Below are 18546 nucleotides of genomic sequence, written 5' to 3'. Positions count from 1 at the left end.
CTAATTGACCATTAAGGAGGCATTACAGCACATATGAATAAATAATGCCTCTGTATAGAACGAGCCCTTGCCATTGTTTGACTTTATTTATGGTTTTATGGAGTGTTAGAGAAAGCGAGCGAGGCAGTGCGAGGGAGGGAGGCTGGTGTTAAGTCGGCTCCCAAAACACATTAAGCGCGTTGTGAACCCACTAACCTGGCAGCCCAAGCACGAGGACGAATCCCGGAGCCTTCCTCCTCCGCGGGCACGGCAGCCTCGGGGCCCGCAGCGCTCGTCCCGGCACCGTCAGGGCATCGCTCCCGCAGCGCCCCGGCAGCTCTGGACTGACAAGGACAGGGGTTAAATGTCTTTCCACTTCTGGGAGCGTGTTTTTGCCAAGTCCTCTGGCCCGTCAGCTACGCCGGGCACAAACACAAGCAGCGGCGGTGGCGGCAGCTGCTGATCTTGCTCTTTTGGGCTCTATAATTACCTCGGCACTTGCCGCCAGCAAGACCCCTTTCATTTGAATGAGGAGGCTCGCGGCGGCGTGGCCGGCGCACCCTGCCTTCCCTTCTCCCTTCCTGTCCCCAAAACGGGGCAGACTCACGGGTAACACGCGTGTTCTTTCCACGGTCTCTCCAGACGCGGCCCTGTGAAGACATATCAGTGAGGACCATGGGCTGCCTGTGAATGGAAGGAGCTGGCAACACTCCCAGACTCCTGGATTTGGGAATGTGCCTTGGCTGCACCTTGCTCCCCTGCCCCGGAGCAGCTCTCCCTGTGCTGCTGATTTGCACTGGGGAATCAGGTCTCCTGCATATGCTGCAAAAGCCACACATTCCTCCAGATAAGGGCAGTCGCTACTCCCCAAAGTCCCATCAGATTCAGTGATCTGATTCCTGAGGCGACATTTAAATCTCGTGGAACCTTTCACCTCACTGGGTCTGCACGCAACATCCTTCCCCTCTGCGCGAGGGGCTGCAGTCTGTCTGCGATGACTCAGGGCACTACGCGGCGGTTGTCAAAGGTGATAGACTGCGAAAGCCCAGGAAACATCACATAATGTTGACAAAAGTCTCTGCGGAGAAGGAAATAATGTGACTGCAACATAAATAAATAAAAAAAGAAAGAAGGGGGTGGGAAGAGTAACAAGATATATATGGATTTAATCAATTCTCTGCCCAGTTGAAGGTACAAAGCTCTCTGAGAGCACTTATTTAATTAAAACCTAGGCCTGAAAGGAAATAAGCCGACGAATTGGCTCAGCATCCCAGGACCTGGCCTGGAAGAAACACACGGCCTCCATGTGCCAGGAGATGCTTCCCAAAGATGGGCCATGGCCTCATCTCTCCCTCTTCCTTCGCCGCTTTGCTCATGCAGACCCATTACCAAAGGCTGTGGAGTGGCTCTGCTGCTTCCCTGCCTTGGCTGGCAAGCTCTTTCGCCATTAATACTGCTCATGTTTTAAGTTGCCCCTGGCCGCATGGGTTGCCTTTATCCATCTGAATTGTGGAAGAAGTGGGAAAGACTGAGGCCTTGTACCCACTGCTGCAAAATCCCTAGTTAATGAACTTATTTCCTGTCTAGTCTTATGCCAGTATTGTGCCAGCAAGAATGAGTGCAGAGCAGTGTAAATTTTAAGGCAATGTTACATTTAGAGTGTGCTTTCCCATATATATTGGTCTTTCTAATCCAGGACACTACCAGCACGTTGGCTGGGGGCTCTCAAGGCTCATTTATTACAGCAAGGCTGCGAAAGCCCTCGCGATAATCCCTTTGCCCCCAGTTCCACTGTGTGCTGGCTACAGGGGTCTGCAAAAATCCTTTCGGCAAGATGTTATTAGGAGTTGCCTTCTGCTTTACGGGCAGAGGATAAAGACAGGGGGCTTGGAGGAGGTTGCAAACGAGAGCAACTCCTTTTTGATGGCTTATGACAAAAAACTTCAGCGTCGTCAGCTAAGACTAGGGGTTATGAGAAAATTTTGGTCAACAATGGACACATTCCTTTACTTTTGGGCGGTGCTGGCAGAGCCACCACAATCCTGCTGTGTGGAAATGCTTGCTGGAGGTTCGAGCAAATGTACAGCTCTTCAGCGATTATCCAGCTAAGCAGAGAACATAGTGTGGTGCTGGCGAGGGGCAGGGTGCCCCGCAGCATTTTGGGGGAGAAAAACCAGAGCTGGCACGCAGCAGGATGAAGGGGACAGTTTCATGGACACCACTGGTGGCCCTGCCTCCCTGGAGGTGGCAGCAGTAACCAGCAGTGGTCAGGTTTTCCCAGGGATAAATACCCGATGCTCTCCTTTCGTTCAGCCAGATTTATTGAACAAATACATCCCAAATACATACCCAAAACCACCCGGGTAATCCGAAGGCTCTTCGAGCCCTTTAATGATTATTTAGTGAAGACCTGTTCATACAGGGTGTCACCTAGCTAGCTTGCAGGAAGATGACAAGTACATGACAATGAAATAATTTAAATATATTTTTTATATATACATATCTGAAGGAAGTAAAAGATCAGTTTCTGCAGGGATTTTTATTTTTATTGTTTCCTCCCTCCTGTGTGACTGGATGTCACTGTAAGATATATGGGTGGTAATGACATTTATTAGATGAGACTACTGCAGCAAATAAAGATTTAGAGCGAACTCTTAAAATCTCATAATACTGGACAAGGACCTGCAAACTACTGCTAGAATTCCAGAGCTCTCCATTCGCTAAAACAAGTATTGATTTCACTTTTAGGTGTTTAAGGATTAACTTTGCACATCCCACATATCACTTAATATTTGTAAGGAGTTTTATGAATATTAATAAGGAAGTTAATCCAGATATTATCAAGACATAGTAAGTAACACTTCATTTTAGATAATCACACCTTTGCGATTGTGTTTTAACAGGTGTCATCTGCCAGGTAGCATGTGGAAATTCTTCTTAATATGCACTAATCCTGAAAGGTATTTGAGAAGGATGGAGTTGCAAAGGTCCTGAGGGGTGTCCTTAGAGTTATTGTGTCATTACCCAGTAGCAGCAGAGGAGATGATTGTTTCACTATTCTTTCACTAACCACAAAACGAGTTTGAGAAGTTTTTGTGTTCATATAGCTCCACTGATGGTGCTCACTGCTATTGGTTTATTTTGCATTTATAGGCTTTCTTTCTAGGCTCTGGGCGCATGTAAATCACCCAGAGACAAAAGCATTTTAGCATGATGCAACTAGACAGGGCTCTGCTGAAGTCATTAAGGGGTGTTTAACAACATAGTGTGACGGATTGTAGCAAGCCACCAAATACAAGTTAATGCTTTGTGCTTCCTGCTCCTCCTCCATTCTCTTGATTTTTCTGCTCACTTAGATTGGAAGATTTCTGGAGCAGGGACTATTCATGTTGTGTGTTAGTGAAGTTGCAGTAGTTACAGCAAGAACGCACAATGCCAGTATCCAAAGAAATGCCGTAATAACTAGGATAAAATGTGGTTTGAACAACATGAAGTAGTTTTCTCGCTTAAAAGAAGTGCCTAAGTAAAATGTTGGTAAAAGGGTCACATTAAGAACCTGCCGTCAGATTTTCTCAGGCTAGAATATATTGTGCTTTTGCTTTATTTTAATACTTACTGCCACTTGCTGCTGGAATTCCTGTTTTAAACAAATTAACAGATGAGCAAATTAACATAAAATGTCCTCTGACCTTAGATTGAACATGTAGTGAGCTGCTGTCCTTCATGAGAGTCTCTTTCATGAGAGAAATTGTAATAATTAAAAGTTAATCTAGTGAGAGAGATACTGCCGTACGTAGCATCACTCAGGGTAGGCTGTGGAAATAGCCTTTAAAGTAGGCTGCTTTATCTCTGGAAGTCACATGGCAGAACACTTCTGAGGATTACAAATGAATTCCGTCTGCAGGATAAAGCCTGCAAGAGATTAATTCTTAGAGCACTGTAAAAGCGTATTCAGAAACACTTTGTTTTGCAATTTCCTTGTAATGAAATAAACATCACTTTTGATTTGGCAGCCCTGAGCTGGGTATTAGAATGATCATTGCTGTGATTCTTAGTAGCCTCGACAATCCTTTTGTCCCCGTAAGGCACACAGGCAGGAAAACAAACTGTCAAGGCATGGAAGTTGTCTGAGGAAAGATGGAATCAACAAAGTGACTGGAGATGGGTTGTCCAGGAACAACAGCCACTACATGGACCGATTGGGATGACTTTCTCCCGCCTTAAGACTTCTCAAAAGCACTTCTTGATTTTTTTTTTTTTTAACCTGGAACAGGCTGTGCAAGTTAGTTAATGTAGCTTTAGCTTTAGGGAAAGCTAATGTAGCTTTAGCTTAAGAGAAAGGTGAATGGTAAATAAGGACTACTGGATAGTTTCATTGCTTCCTAAGAATGCAGCTTTTTGCTATTTGCATTGCTATTTTTGCTATATGCATTTGCATAAGTCATCCTTTTTGTGCACTGGATCATATGAGAGCCTAATCACTTTGATTTTTTAGCAAAGAAGTTATCTTAACAGAATTTCGTATTACAGTGGACTATAGTGGAAGGCCAATGTATACTCTGTGCTTTTTAACGTATGTTAATGCCTCCTGTGCTTCTTCATGACTAAGTAAGATATGAGAGTGGGATATTATTCTGTGTCAATACTTCCTTTATAAGAACATCAGAATTTTTACTTCCTTTACAGTGAATATTGAATTTTTGTTTGCAGAACAGGCATTTTTGTGTCCTTAGTGAAGATTTTTAAAGTATCAAGAGAAACATTATAAACTGATTGTGGATTATGGATTAAGAAGCTGGGTTTTAGTGAAACTACTATTTCTTGTGAATTTAGTATTTTCTTAAATCTTTGAGAGCAGCAAATGAAAACTGCTTGTTTATTTCCTTCAAGAAAAAATAATAATATATAATAATGCACAATGTACATAACAGTAGAACTGAATCATTCTGCTTTTACCATGAAATAATTATGAGAACTGCTTGGCTTTTTTTTTTTTTTTTAAGAAATTATCCATACGAATATACTGTGAATTGTGTATATGAAAAAAAAAATCTGTAAGAATGGAAATCTAGATTAGTGTCTGACCTTAAAAAGATAATACTGTACAATAATGACTGATGGAAAGAGATTTACCTTATTCCAATGTTTCAGGTGTGATTAAATCCTGCTGAAACAAGTGGCAGAAACTGTACCCTTCGTTCAGGTTAGAATTTGTCTGCATTCAAATTAAATGGAACCTCAAACCAAAATGTAGGGACATGTCACCGCCCACCCCAACACAGTTGGGACTATAGGGAAGGAGGATTTTGTTGAGCTGTTTCTTGGGCAGAGAGAGTTGCATGCAGGAGAAAGGAAAGATGGGACAAAACAGAATCAAAGGAAAGCTGGGGGAAAAGAACAGACAGAAAAGCATTTGCAGGGGAAAAAATGTTTAGAAAAGGTAAGTTATTTTGTATTCTGTGTTGTCTGAAAAGCACTTGGAATTGTGTCACTGCGCTTGAGAAAACAGGATTTCTGGTATTTATACATTAACAGGGTTGCACTGGGGTGGCCGATTACCATCAGTTTCTCTTTGTAAAAAGAGTAACTCATAAGAGTTACTTTTCTTATTTAGTTGACTTTACTTAAGGAAAGAAAAGGGAGAGAGAGAAAAAAATCAAACTATTTACTGTTATTAAAAACGGCACTTGAGACACACATGAGGAGTGTATCATTGGTAAGGGAAAACAGCCCCTGAGATGAACCAGGGACTGGACTCAGCGGCCCGGGGGTTTCTGCCAGCCCTGTGCCCAAGGCCAAGGCAGTCCCGGCTTTCCTCCCTGGCACACTTCGGCACCAAGCAATTCCCTCCACCCTCCGCTTGCCCTGCTGTGCACCAAGAGTAAGGCACACCTAGGCGAAGGAGCAGAGCCCTCAGCAAAGCCACACAAATAAACACAGCCAGCCTGTCTTTTTTCTCTCGGCATGAGTAGCCCAATCATTTCCACTCTGTGCTGCAATCAGTTCTTTCCTTCTCTGCTTTCTGCAAATTTTCCCTTTAAAAGAAAGGCCTGAATAGCCTTGGAAGTCTTTGCAAAAGATGCACCTTGCTTATCAAAATATGCATTCTGATCAAAAGCCTTGTTGCTCCCCCAGAAACGAGGTTTAGCCTGTGAGCCAAGAGTGGATAAAACAAACCATGACCTGGCCTGGAAAAGGGGCACAGCTTGTTAGGAAGCTGTTTCCCCAGCACGTGACCCAGAACCCGTATGCACACCTACGTGTGCTGACCGGGGAATGTCTTTTTTCCATTGCCCAGGGTAAATCCTTGCTCTGAGCATTTTAGTGAGGTGGGAGAAGACTTTTCTTGCCATGGGAACTGCAGGTACGACTCGTCTCATGGCAATGCTGCTGTAAATGCTGGCGGAGACAGGACTGTTGGGAGGACTGGCACTTCAGAGAGCCCTTTGCTCAGGTTTGGGAGATGTAACAAAAGTCCTGCCTTGCTCCTGTGCAGTCGGATCTGCTCTGGGTATTTAATTTAATTTAATTTAATTTTCAATTGTATAAAATTTTAGCATTTAAACTTTATAACGTGACTGCATGCTACGGGAAAGAGGGAGAAGTCTCATGAATATCAGTTTTGAGATGGATAAATTAAGGCACAAGAAAGCTATCCAGATCCACAGCAGACTTGTGAATAAAACAGGGTTCCTGAAACCCAGCCCTATCACTCCCAGTTATCACTGGGAGCATGTGGTGAAGCCACTTCTGGAATCTCCTCAGGCAAAAGGATTTACCATTTTAGGAACAGAATTGTCAGAATTGCAAACTTGGCTTTTGAGGGGATGGTTAATTTTAAGGTGAAAATGCATTTTGTACTTCGATTTTATGATTTCTGAGTCCAGGTTTGGCATCCATGCCACTTTCCAACTAGAGATGAACATGTTGTTCTATTTTTATTCATACTCTGGATCCGTCCCTGGCTTGTTTCTAAAGATAAATGAAACCACATGTCCATCCTTACATAAGTTGGTTAGACCACTGCAGCTTTTTTGTTTCTTCCATTTAATATTATTTTACATTTATAAACATCTTCCAAAAAAATCTAGAAGCCATATTTGTTTTATAACAAATGCAGAATCAGTCTTTTGGTCAAAGTGGACCATCAGGAGCTAACTTGCTTAGAGGGGAATTTTTTTTAACCCTTATTGGTTAATAGCTGCCTTGTACTCTCAGTGATATTAATGAATATCAGTGAATATCAGTGAACATCACTGACAATTGATCAAGGAATTATTGACAATTATCAATGAATATCATTGATAATTGATGACAATCAATTATGATTGAGATTCTTTATTAATTTGTATCTTTTCTAATTAGTCTGGGTTCTAACTAGACATATAAAAGGTAAAATGGTCTTTTCTTCTGAATGCAACTAAAAAATTGTTACTCCTGGTATACTGAGCCAACGGGCTCTACAGACTGGGCACATGCTGTGTTTAAAAGGATTTTCTTTCCTCAATATTTCTTTAAAATTATAATTCAAATCTTGATATTTAATAGATGCCTTTAACGGACACTCACTTTTAAGACATCATTTTAAGCTCTTATTTCTTACGCTGATTTAGTAGAGTGATAAGTGTGAAAGAGGAGAGGACTGAACTAGTTATGGGTTTGGGTTCTATGATAGATTTGTTGTGTGCTTTGAGCAAATCACTTAAAGTCAGTCCAAAATAAAGAGGAACGAAAAAATGTATGTGATATAGATAGTCTTTGGTGAGGATTTAGAAAGTGCCTCCTATGACATCTCATAAAGAAGTGAGGGGAAATGTCCAGCATAAACTACTGCAAAGTAGTCACAGACCTTAAAAATGTGTTGCAAAGCATGGTTTTGAGTAACTTCTTGATAAAGTAAAGCAACTTTTGTCAGGGGGATCATCCTAGTTCTGATAATGCTTTAATTAATAACTTGGTTGATGGCATAGGGAGCATGCTTATTAAATTCGTTAGACATAAAGGGCCATAAGCATTTCTTCAGAACCGGATTAGAGTCCAGCAAGAATCAATGGACTTAGAAACAAGTTCACAGGAGAAGGCACAAGCAAAAGTTGGAGAAAGAAGGGTTAAAGAGCATTCTGCTACCACCACAGCAAACAGGAGAACAACCTCCCACCCCGCCCGCCTTTTACTGGGAAATACAAGTGGGTGTGTGATACGTTAAAGCCAGCGCTGCTCGGACCTCATCTGGAGCACGGTGCCTCGGCTTGAGCATGATGAGCCCAGAGAGAGCAATAGAAACAACAGGAAGTCTAAAAATTGTGACCTATGAGGAAGGATTAAAATAACTGTGTTTAGTCTTCGAGGAAACTGAAGGGTAGACGATGTCTTCAAATATGCCAAAGACCTTTGCTCCCGGCATCCACGGGTATAAGCTCATTACTTCTTGTCCTAGTCTCCAGCAAAGGAGATTATGTTGGACTTTAGAAAATATTTCTGACTCTAAGCATAGTTGAGCACTTAAATACATTGCTTAGCTGTGGAATTTCCATTACCAGCAATTTTGAGAAACAGGCTATATGTCAGGAGTATTTAGCATCACTCCTCTCTACATGGTCTTATTCCGGAGGGTTTTTTTTAGCGGATAAATTTGAAGAAAAATAAGGCCTCATTGGTTTTAATGTTATATGAGTTAAATCAGGAGCAGTAAAAAGACAAGAGCTGTGGTTTTAAGGCATGGCTGGATGCTTATTTATACCAATGTACCAATTACATTTGCTTTCCAAAAGCTTAGCTAAAATGCTGATGAAGTATGCCGGACTGAGGAAACCTTGTCTATGCTATGGTTCCCAAATTTGCTAGTGCTCGTTCATCTGAACCAGCAGAAGAGAAAAAAACACTTTAGTGTAGATAAGATTTATAGTCTTTGTACCTTAGTTTCCTTATATGTGCAGAGTGGAACAATTTTTGGCTTCTTTTCACTGTCCTGTATGCAGATAAGACTTCAATTAATAGATTTATCCTTCAGTTGGCTTGAGTTGGTTGTTTTGCAACATACTTCTTGACAGTGGGTAATAATTACAGTTTGTGCAATAATAAAAGCTAATAAAAGAAACAAGCAAGAAGTAGCTCCAGGAAGTAGAAAATAGAGTTCAAAGCTTATCTGCTCTATCCATCTGGGAAATTGTTTGGCGTCCTCCCCCACCACACACTCCAGCACCTTCAGCTGAGAAAACAGCCACCCCGTTCTTCTCATTCCTCCCAGCCTGCAGGAAGAGCAGTTTGCTTGGCTGGCGTGCGTGTCTGTGAGAAACTTTGAGTAAAAGGAAGTCAGATCAGACAGTGCACATCTTTTCTTTGAAGTCCTGCAGTTACTCCTGACTTTTAGCAGAGGTGACTGCTCTGGTGTGGGCCCAGCCCCTGTGACATGTCTCTGTCCCCTGCACTTTTTCCTCACTGAGGCAGATTTTCCTCTCTGAAATCGATAGTCCTGTGGAATTAGGGAAGGATACAGCTGAATTTGGAGACTAGCTCTCTCACGCTGATGGTTTAAATGCACTAGAGGCCTTGGGCAGACAAGAGTACTGCAGTGAGAGGGACTTTGTGCAATGAGGGAATATATTTGCGACAACATTTACTACATTTTGCACTGGTATGTCTAGGCAGAAGCTACACAAATGAGGCTGTCAGCTATCAGCGTATGGATTGAGCTGAGCCTGAGACTGACTGCGGCAAGATAGGAGGCAGCTTTCTATGTAGCTGAGGCAGCTTTCTATGTAGCTGGAGAAGGAGATTTTCTATTTCAGGGCATCTAACCACACCAAGGGAGTTCGAAATGAACCCATGGACTGATTCAAAAAGTTCAGTGAATAGATTTGATGGGAGCAGCAAATACTAGTGGTTGTTGGAAACAATACGATTTCAGCACATTCCATCCTCCAAATTTTATATACTGGACAATTTTGTTGAATAGTTCTGTCAGACTGTGTCTATTTATTCGGAGATAGCATCTGTGGCATATTTTATTCCATCAAAGGTGTAAATTGTACAGCACTGTGTACTGGTATCTGTGACTTTGCTCATTTAGAAGAACAGTAATGGACTTTTTCTTTTACCCCAAAAGGACTTTTAGTTTGCCTGATCACATGCCCAGATTGCCAGGGTACTGATGGGCCTTAGTTTGCCCTGACCAGCCTCTCCTGGGTCCTGGTAAGGGGCTCCAGGGGCTTCCTTTAAGCCTGGGTTTGGGGCTGCAGGGTTTGCTGAGGTGTGATTTGGTTGAGCCTGTCTGTTCTTTCCCTCATGGGTGCATCATGGGTGCATCTCAGACCTGTATTATAGGTGCTTTTGTCTTCGGTCCTATCTTCTGCTGTTGTTTGCTGGGCTTCTTGGGTGACTCCTGGACTTGATTCAACATGCTGCCTGGTCTGATGGTTACTAGATGAACAATAGAGTCTGTTGCTGTCACCATCCCAGCCTTATGTGTGACTGTGCCCTTGCTGGTGGCCCACCCTTGGTTCCACCACGGAGGAGTGGCTCCGCTCTTACAGTTCCCTCATGCTGATGTGTAGCTGGGGAAGGAACCAAGGGTTGCCTAAAAGTACTCATTGAAAATACATATTTTTTGAACATATTCTTTAACATTGATTAATATATTTGAATTAAAATCTAGTTGTTTCAACTCCTAATTTTAACCATGTCAGTTATATTTTCTGTAGCTTTTTGCTAACTTTTCAAAGTGTTAAAGATTGCAAAATAAAAGAATACTCTGACAAAATAAATCAGTTAATTTTAGCAATGCCTTTAGAACTGTATTCCTTTTATTTCTCAAAATGCGAGATGTCTAGTCTGGTTAGGAGAGCAGACTGTCATGGCAAATAGTCATTGTACAGGATTAAGAACTATAGGATTACAGACCTAATTATAGACTCCTGTCAGTTTACTAGGGCTTGATACATTGTTTCCATCTTCTGATTCCACTTGTCAGGTCTCTTTAGCAAGCACGTTCTTAATGAGCTTTCTAATGTTCCCTCTAATTTCAGAAATCTGTAGCACTCACTGGGTTCTATTGCATGTCAATATTAGCAAATCAAGCATTTTTTTGGTTGAAGGACCAAGACAGTAGCTCTTCAAACAGAACGTCTCTGCTCAGAGACTTTTCACAACAAACTTCAAATTACACTTATTCAAACACAGCACTTTCTGCTCTGCCTGGTTTCTTGGGTTTAGATTACTTTCAGAAAAGCTGTGGATGGTGATTTTAAGTAGTCACTTTCCTACTGCCTGACTGCTCCCTCACAATCTGTGGTCAGTGTAGCTTTAGGTACTGAAGTGCATTTTAATAGACACCACTATTTATAGGTAGTAGGTAATGACGTTGACATCTTTGTCCTTTGACATCCCCTTTGCCATATTTGTCCTCAGTGAACTTTTTGCTTTGTGTAAGCTATGGTCAAGAGCAATATTTGTCCATGGCTAAGTCTTGCAGGACTCGTCAAACGGGATTCTTTCTCACTCAGTGGAAAGCTGTCAAGATAATTAACGTTTCAATAATTGACAGGAATGTGGCCTAGATTCCCTGACTGATGAATGGGACAAGGTCTTGTTTACATTATTTTTGTTCTTCTTTTTGCTTCTTTTTTTACTCACTGCTGCAGCACTTAGTTCAGCTGCCCTGGACAATAATGTTAGCAATAATACAGCCAATATTGCTGTCGTCTGAAGCCTGATTCTTGGCCATCTAATCAGGAGAGTGATAAAATAGGGTCTTGTTTATAGAAGCCTTCGGACATTTTGACTACTGGTTCTAAAGACATAAAAAAACCAAAAGCAATATACAGGTTGGGGCTTCAAAAGGGGGAAAAAATGTGAAGTCAACACTTTAACCGCCACAAAGTGAGAAAATCACCTGAATTTTTGTGATTGTCAGGGCTGCAGTAATGATGGTTTAAGGACGTAGGCAAGCCAAAATTAGAAACAATAGTAATATCTCATTGGACTAACTAGTAGAGCTGGAAAAACAAAGCTTTTTATTATTATTATTTAGCATGCAATCTTTAGTTGTTTTATGTGGTACCACTCCTGCACATATATATTACAGTGGGGCCTTTAATTATTACCTATATGAGACAGCACCAGGACCTCATTTGGAGAAATATGTGTGCCACTAACGAAAATCACGGGGGTGAGTATCCTCTTAATACTTCATGTTCTCGTTTCTAACTGTGTAGTCCTGTAACTTTGTTACTGTGTATCTATTAAATAAAGAACTTTTAATTGCCTTGTGGATTTACTGAAGAAAAGGAAGAGAGAAGGAGAGAAGGAGAGAAGGAGAGAAGGAGAGAAGGAGAGAAGGAGAGAAGGAGAGAAGATAAATAAATGGAAGTAACGAAATACTCCGCGAGGACGGTTAAGCCCCCATCGGCGATGACGGTTAAACCGCCCCCTCCTCGGCGGGGCGGGGCCTCGCGCACCTGCCTCCCGCCCCCGCGGGCGGTGCGCCCGCGGGCGCATGCGCAGTGGCGGCGCCTCCCCCGCCCGCCGCCAGGTTGTGTGGGGGGACGCGGCGTAGCGGCCGCTCTCGCTCGGCTCTGGGCAGGTGAGTGGCGGCCCCGGGAGGGCGCCGTTACCGGAGCCTCCCCGGCGGGCTCCGCAGCCGGGAGCCGCTCGGCGGCCGTTGGGTTGGGGTAGGGGAGCGCCTGGCACCTGCCGCGGGGGAGGGGGGAGGGGCCGCGCCGTTTGGTTCGGTTCCGTCCCGTCCCGTCCCGTCCCTGGGGCGGGCTGGGGGGAAGCGCCGCGGGGAAGCTGCCGGCCCAACGGACGAGCGGGCGGGAAGTGCCGCGCTGGCGCCCTGCAGCCGCCACGGTGAGTGCCGGAGCCCGGGAGCGGCGTCCCCCGGTGCCGGCAGCGCCTTTGCTGGTGCCCGCGGGTGCCCTGCTCAGCCGCGCCGTCCTCCCTCGGAGCGTCGCGCCCGCTCCTAGGCAGCTGCTTCGCAGAAAAATCCCGAGAACGGGGCTTTAGGGAGTGCAGAGCGCCTTACACAGACTATCAGCAAGTGTGGGCTACCTCAGAAGCAGATGTGAGGTTATTCGGTCCATCAGCACGCACTGGCCGCTGCTATATGCTCCAATATTTGCGTTCCTGGGTAAAATATGCGGCAGACCCTTAGGCCTGCTTGCGACAATATTTTTATTGCTGTTTTAGTCCTACTGCAGGTCGGTTTTAATGAGTTCTTGGGTAGGTTGAAATCAGGCCTTTCGTATTACTGTCTCAGCAGTCACTCCTCTGCTGTGCTTGGTTAATGTTACCTACTGAGCAGAGGAGGATAAATAATTTACAGTTCTCATTATGCTTTTAATAAATAACAAATGTGGCTGCATCTCACAGCTGTGACTGAAACACCCATTTTGTTACAGTATATTTTAAAGGGTAAACTTTTTGCAAGAGAACAGTCAAATACCTTCTGATTACAAACTACTGCTGTCTTAATAGCTGTATTGACTACATTTAAAATTCATTCAAAAACACTAAATACACCAGGTTCATGGACATTCCAGTTAAACTTACATATTTTTTTTTCCCCAGAAAATATCTACTTTGGGTTTTATTTTTAAACGCCCTTTAAATGCCATGATTGAAGCCTTGCCAGCAGTAACTTTGCAAGAACTTGTTTTAAACAATTTAAACTGTACTTTGTATGGTAGCCAACTTTTTTAAAAATTAAGAAAATTAAATATTGCCTTAATGTATTTGCAGATAGATTTAGAGGACTTCACAAACCATGAAAATAGTTATCCTTTTTTACTTGAGTTTAGTTAATTAAGTACTTCTAGTCTAAATCAAAGAATGAAAGAGTCTCTAGTTAAAGTTGTAGCAAGAACTGCAGTGCTGTAGTCTGCAGGATCAAGCTTAAAACTGCGATGATGTTGTAAAGCAGTTTCCAAAATAAGTCAGAATAGTGCCATGCCTTAAAAAGAGCACTGTCTGGAAAAAGATTATTACTTGTAGTAAAAATAACTGGTTTTAGAGAGGCTTTTGGAACTGAACAGCATTAGTTGAATGATTATTTATAATAAAATTTCCAAGTATTATCTCACAATACACTTTTTTCTTTTTTCTTCCTTTTTTTTTCTCTAGTAGAAGGTATAGCATCCACTGGACTCTCAACTGTTTATTTATAGGTTTCACAAACACTTCATAATTGCTAGTCTTTAAATCATGCATCATCTTTGTGTAAGAGAAAATGCTTATAGTCACCTGTACTTTTCCAGTTGAAGATATTTGAAAATATTAGGATTTTGTTTTAATCATCAGTTCAAAGCAATAATTTCTTTAATAGACTCAATGAAGTCTTGTTATGAAATAGACTACATGTTTCTTTAGAACAGTGTGAAACATTGTTCCGGATGTCTAACATGAGTAAAGAATAAAGAAGACTAAGTAAAATAACTTCATGTGGCATCCTTGGTGGAAATCTGATAGAAAAAAATCTTGTTGAATTGAACACTCTCCACCCACACACCTTAAAAGTAGAATATTTGAACACTGAAGTTCAGTGCTCTTCTATTCCCATGTGTCTTACTCGCTGTTTGGACTCATGAAATAAAGTTTTATCATAATTGCAAATTCCTAAAAGTAAGGATGGCATCTTTAAAATTCAATTATTCTTAAAGTCCCTGAAGTAGCTAAAGGCCATGCTATCTCATCTGTAGTTGTTTGTAACATAATCTTAATAAATCAAACTTGTGAAAAATTTACTTTTATCACAATCTATTGCATAGTTGTGCTTAAACAAAACCTTTAAATATTCTTGCCACACATTGAAGGTTTTGGCTGCTGGCATTTCATTCCTTATATCATGGACAAGGACTACAGGAGCAACAAGGTTATCTGGGGAGCTGTAATCCCTGTCAAGGTAGATTGGAAGGAGGCAGTGAACCAAAATTGTAATTCAGTCTTCAATTGTTTTCTGTAAACCTCAGGGGAATTCTTATGCTAAATCTTGAATTGTGTTTGTGCAATGAGCTAGCATCAATACGCTTTTAAATTTGCTTGAATTTTGTGCCTTGTGAATTTTTAAGCTTAAATTTGAAACAATGTTTAGCCCTGAGGGACCCCCACCCCCCCAACATCTTTTGTTCATAATGAATGTGTGATTTATACTGGTATCTTTACCAGTATAATTTAATGCCCTTGTAAACTTTGCAGCAATATTTTCTAACCTTCATATGAAGAAAGCCTACTTGCATTTGATGTGTATAGGTGTAGAGTGGCTGGACTGCCTCTTTAAGAGTTATTTCTTAGTATGCTGGCACACTGAACAGCCAGGCCTTGTTCAGGTCTTTAGGGCTTAAAACATATTAATTTCCAGGTTGCATAATGCAAAATATTTCAAGGCTTTGGTTAATTTATTTTAAACCTACTGAAAGGAATGCAAGCCCAATGGAGGGCTAATAGGAGTCCTTCTGAATGTACAAACCCCCCTGCTCACGCTGACACACACTGAAAAAAAAGATCCATAAAAGCAGGCTTTGGATTCTAATAAATGAAGTCTTTGAGACTTTATTACCTTTTTTGAAAGACCTGGTATGTGAAGATTTAAACATTGTAGCTAATTAAAATTCTCAGCACACTTTTTTTTTTTTAAGCTAGCATTTAAGAAGATAAACTATCATCAGACTGTTTTGAAGTAGCAACTTTTTTTTCTTATGTTCTTTTTTCTTCACATCAGCAGATAAGTTTTGTCATATCACACTTTTGACTGTTTTGAAGTATGAAATGAGTGGCTGTGGTATTTAATGAGTGGGCTATTAGTGTTAACCAAGGCAACTTTTAAATACAAGGTAGGCTGAAGAGGACAAGTTTGAACAACCTGTGAAAGATTCCAGAGCTTATAGTAGGCAGTTTTAGATAATACTTTAGATAATACTTTTTTTCAAAAAAACCCATAATATAATACTTCTTTTCAGGGAATGTTTAGTTATTGACTACTTTAATTCAAACAAGTAGTTGAGTAACATCAGGCAAATCGGATCAAGCATTTTCATTTGACTACTGTTGAAAGTTTTACAGCAGTGTTTTAGTGTCCTTTTAGAAGCTATGGAGTTGTATCAAACTGACCTTCAACTGATTTATTTGTAGTGCACTTTTATTTAATATTAGATAAAACAAGACTTGTATATAGCTTCCTTGGGAAATTATTTGGGTAATTAGCAATGCAAATGTGATAGTAAAGAGATAATTAAAAGATGCAATGTTTTGACAACCTCCATCAAATCTCCATTCTTTCCGGATGGAAGGATGAAGAAATTTTGTTTCCTCTATACTGGATTGTTACAGTATGCAATGTTGTATATCATCTGAATTGTATCCTCTCATCTTAAAACAAAAACATATTTCCTAGGAACTAATGCTATTCTAAATTTTCACTCTATGTTAATATGATAGAATAAGTATTAAGCTAATTCATGATTTTGTTTATTTAATAAGTGCTAGATACCTTGAAATATGTCAGAGTATCAGCTTTTGTTCACAGTGGCAGAATTTAGGCTGCTAAAGAGTGCTGTGTCAACAGTGTAGTTCTTTACACACTGTCAGCATGACTCCTAGTAAAACTCTTCTCCACTTACCATGCATGTAATACTCCTTCACAGCAGGGTTTCTTATTGCTGCCTCCAGGCAACAATATGAATCCAGAAAAAGCCTTGAAACAAACCTATGATCTTTAATAACACTGAAGTTTAGTGGGGTTTTTGTTTGTTTACCATTTCTCTTCTCAATGGCTGTTTTCCCAAAAGAGCACTTCTACTTTTAAGACAGCTTAGTTTTTCCACATGTATGCATTAATGTTTGCATTAATGCATAATACTAACAATTTTATAGCATTTTTTTCCTGATTTTCATCAGTGTTGAAAGTGAGATATTTAATATGGACTTCGTTGTCTTGTGTCAGAAATATATCCAACTTCTGCTTGCTCACTGTTAAGTGAGAACTCACTTCAGAAAGAAAAAAGTTGTTGTGAATGAAAGTGTTTTCCACAGATGGTATGCTTAAGAGTGCCCATTTAAAATATTCTGGAAAAAGTACAGCTGAGGGATCTTATTTCCAGCTCTCCCAGAAATATTGTGTGTAACCTTTTTACTTACTGTCTAAAACCAGGATTGCTTTTTATACTGGGCAAGATATGTGTGGATTTACTTGCTCATAGGGTATATCTGTCTTGTCTGGCTCAACTGAGATTGATACTTGACGTATAAGCAGAGATAGGCTGTAAATAAAAAAGTTCTGTACTATTTTTTAGTTTTTTTTTAATGACTATTAAGTATACTACAGGATTTAGGCAGGCTTTAGTGAAAAGTGGTAGGAAAGTGGAATATTTCTCATAGGAATAGAATTATAGAGATGGAACTTTTTGTTAAGCATACTGCCTTGTTTATCTTGGATTGATGTATTTTGGAGGGTGAGGGGTAGAAGTGGACTCAAACACAAAAAGTAAGCAAGCTTCTAAATAGTTTCTTTGCATGACAGTGACTTTCTGCACTTAATGCAGCTGAATTTGCATAAATTGTCATAAGAATAATAAAAAAAAGTCTTTGAGTTGTCTATATTGAATACTTAAAAGTATTTGCTCCAGACATTAAAGTCCTAAGATTTGTACAGAAATACTGAGGACTTATTAGAACTGAAAAAGTAATTTTTCATGAGCCATTTTTATTACAGATGGCTAAATTACATATATATTAAATCAAGCTTGGAGAAAAACTTAGAATATTTCAGCCCAATGGGGTATGTACCTGTAAAGAACCAATGGCGGTAACAATGATAAACAGTTAGGTGTGGTGAAATTACCAAAAATTAAGCAAGTCACATTGAGTTTTTAATGGAACTAATGATACATCTTTCAAGTTTGAAATGTAAACTAGGCAACATAAACCCTAGCTCATGGACAGAGGAATAACTGGCAGGAAAGTGGTCTCCATTTTGCTGCCTCAGCTTCATGCTCCTCCTTAGCTTTTGTTCTGCTGTTTTTTTTTTTTTTTTTGGTGCAGTTTCGTAGTTGCTGCTGGCATAGAGGAGGCAAGCTGTCCAGACAGCCCATTCCATGTTGTTGTGCAGAACCCCTGTATCTTCTTCCCCTATCTTCTCTTCATTGTGAAGACTGAATTTCAAAGGAGAACCGGGAATATGAAGAGCATTGTTGTCAACATAGTAGTATTGGGAATGCCTTTGGTGGTGAAAGAGCGGTGGGGATTTTGAAAGTGTAGATTTGAGCCTAAATTAGAGGCTGGTGGTATAGGAGGTTTCATCTGGATTGATGAATTTAAAAGGGCTGATTTCTGGAATATGCCAGTTGCTCTGGGAACTTTTTGGCTTCTTAAATGTTGAACAGTAACACATGAGAGTTGCGCTGCAGAGCTGAAAGCATAGTTGACATTTAACCTTGAAGAAACTGCATGTAGTTTCGGCAGGCCCTTCATTTTAATCTGCTGGCTCAACAACCTTTATCGTCAAGCAGTGCATATATTTAGAATGTGTATGATAGTTAAGAAGATCTATAGGGAGAACAAACAATGTTATTTGTCAGA

This window comes from Tinamus guttatus, unplaced genomic scaffold (genome assembly GCF_059628265.1).
Source record: "Tinamus guttatus ecotype Peru unplaced genomic scaffold, ASM5962826v1 Tinamus_guttatus_pri_ptg000171l, whole genome shotgun sequence".
In the NCBI taxonomy this organism is placed as follows: Eukaryota; Metazoa; Chordata; class Aves; order Tinamiformes; family Tinamidae; genus Tinamus; species Tinamus guttatus.
The sequence above is the reverse complement of the archived record's forward strand: the minus strand, read 5'-3'. Positions refer to the sequence as shown.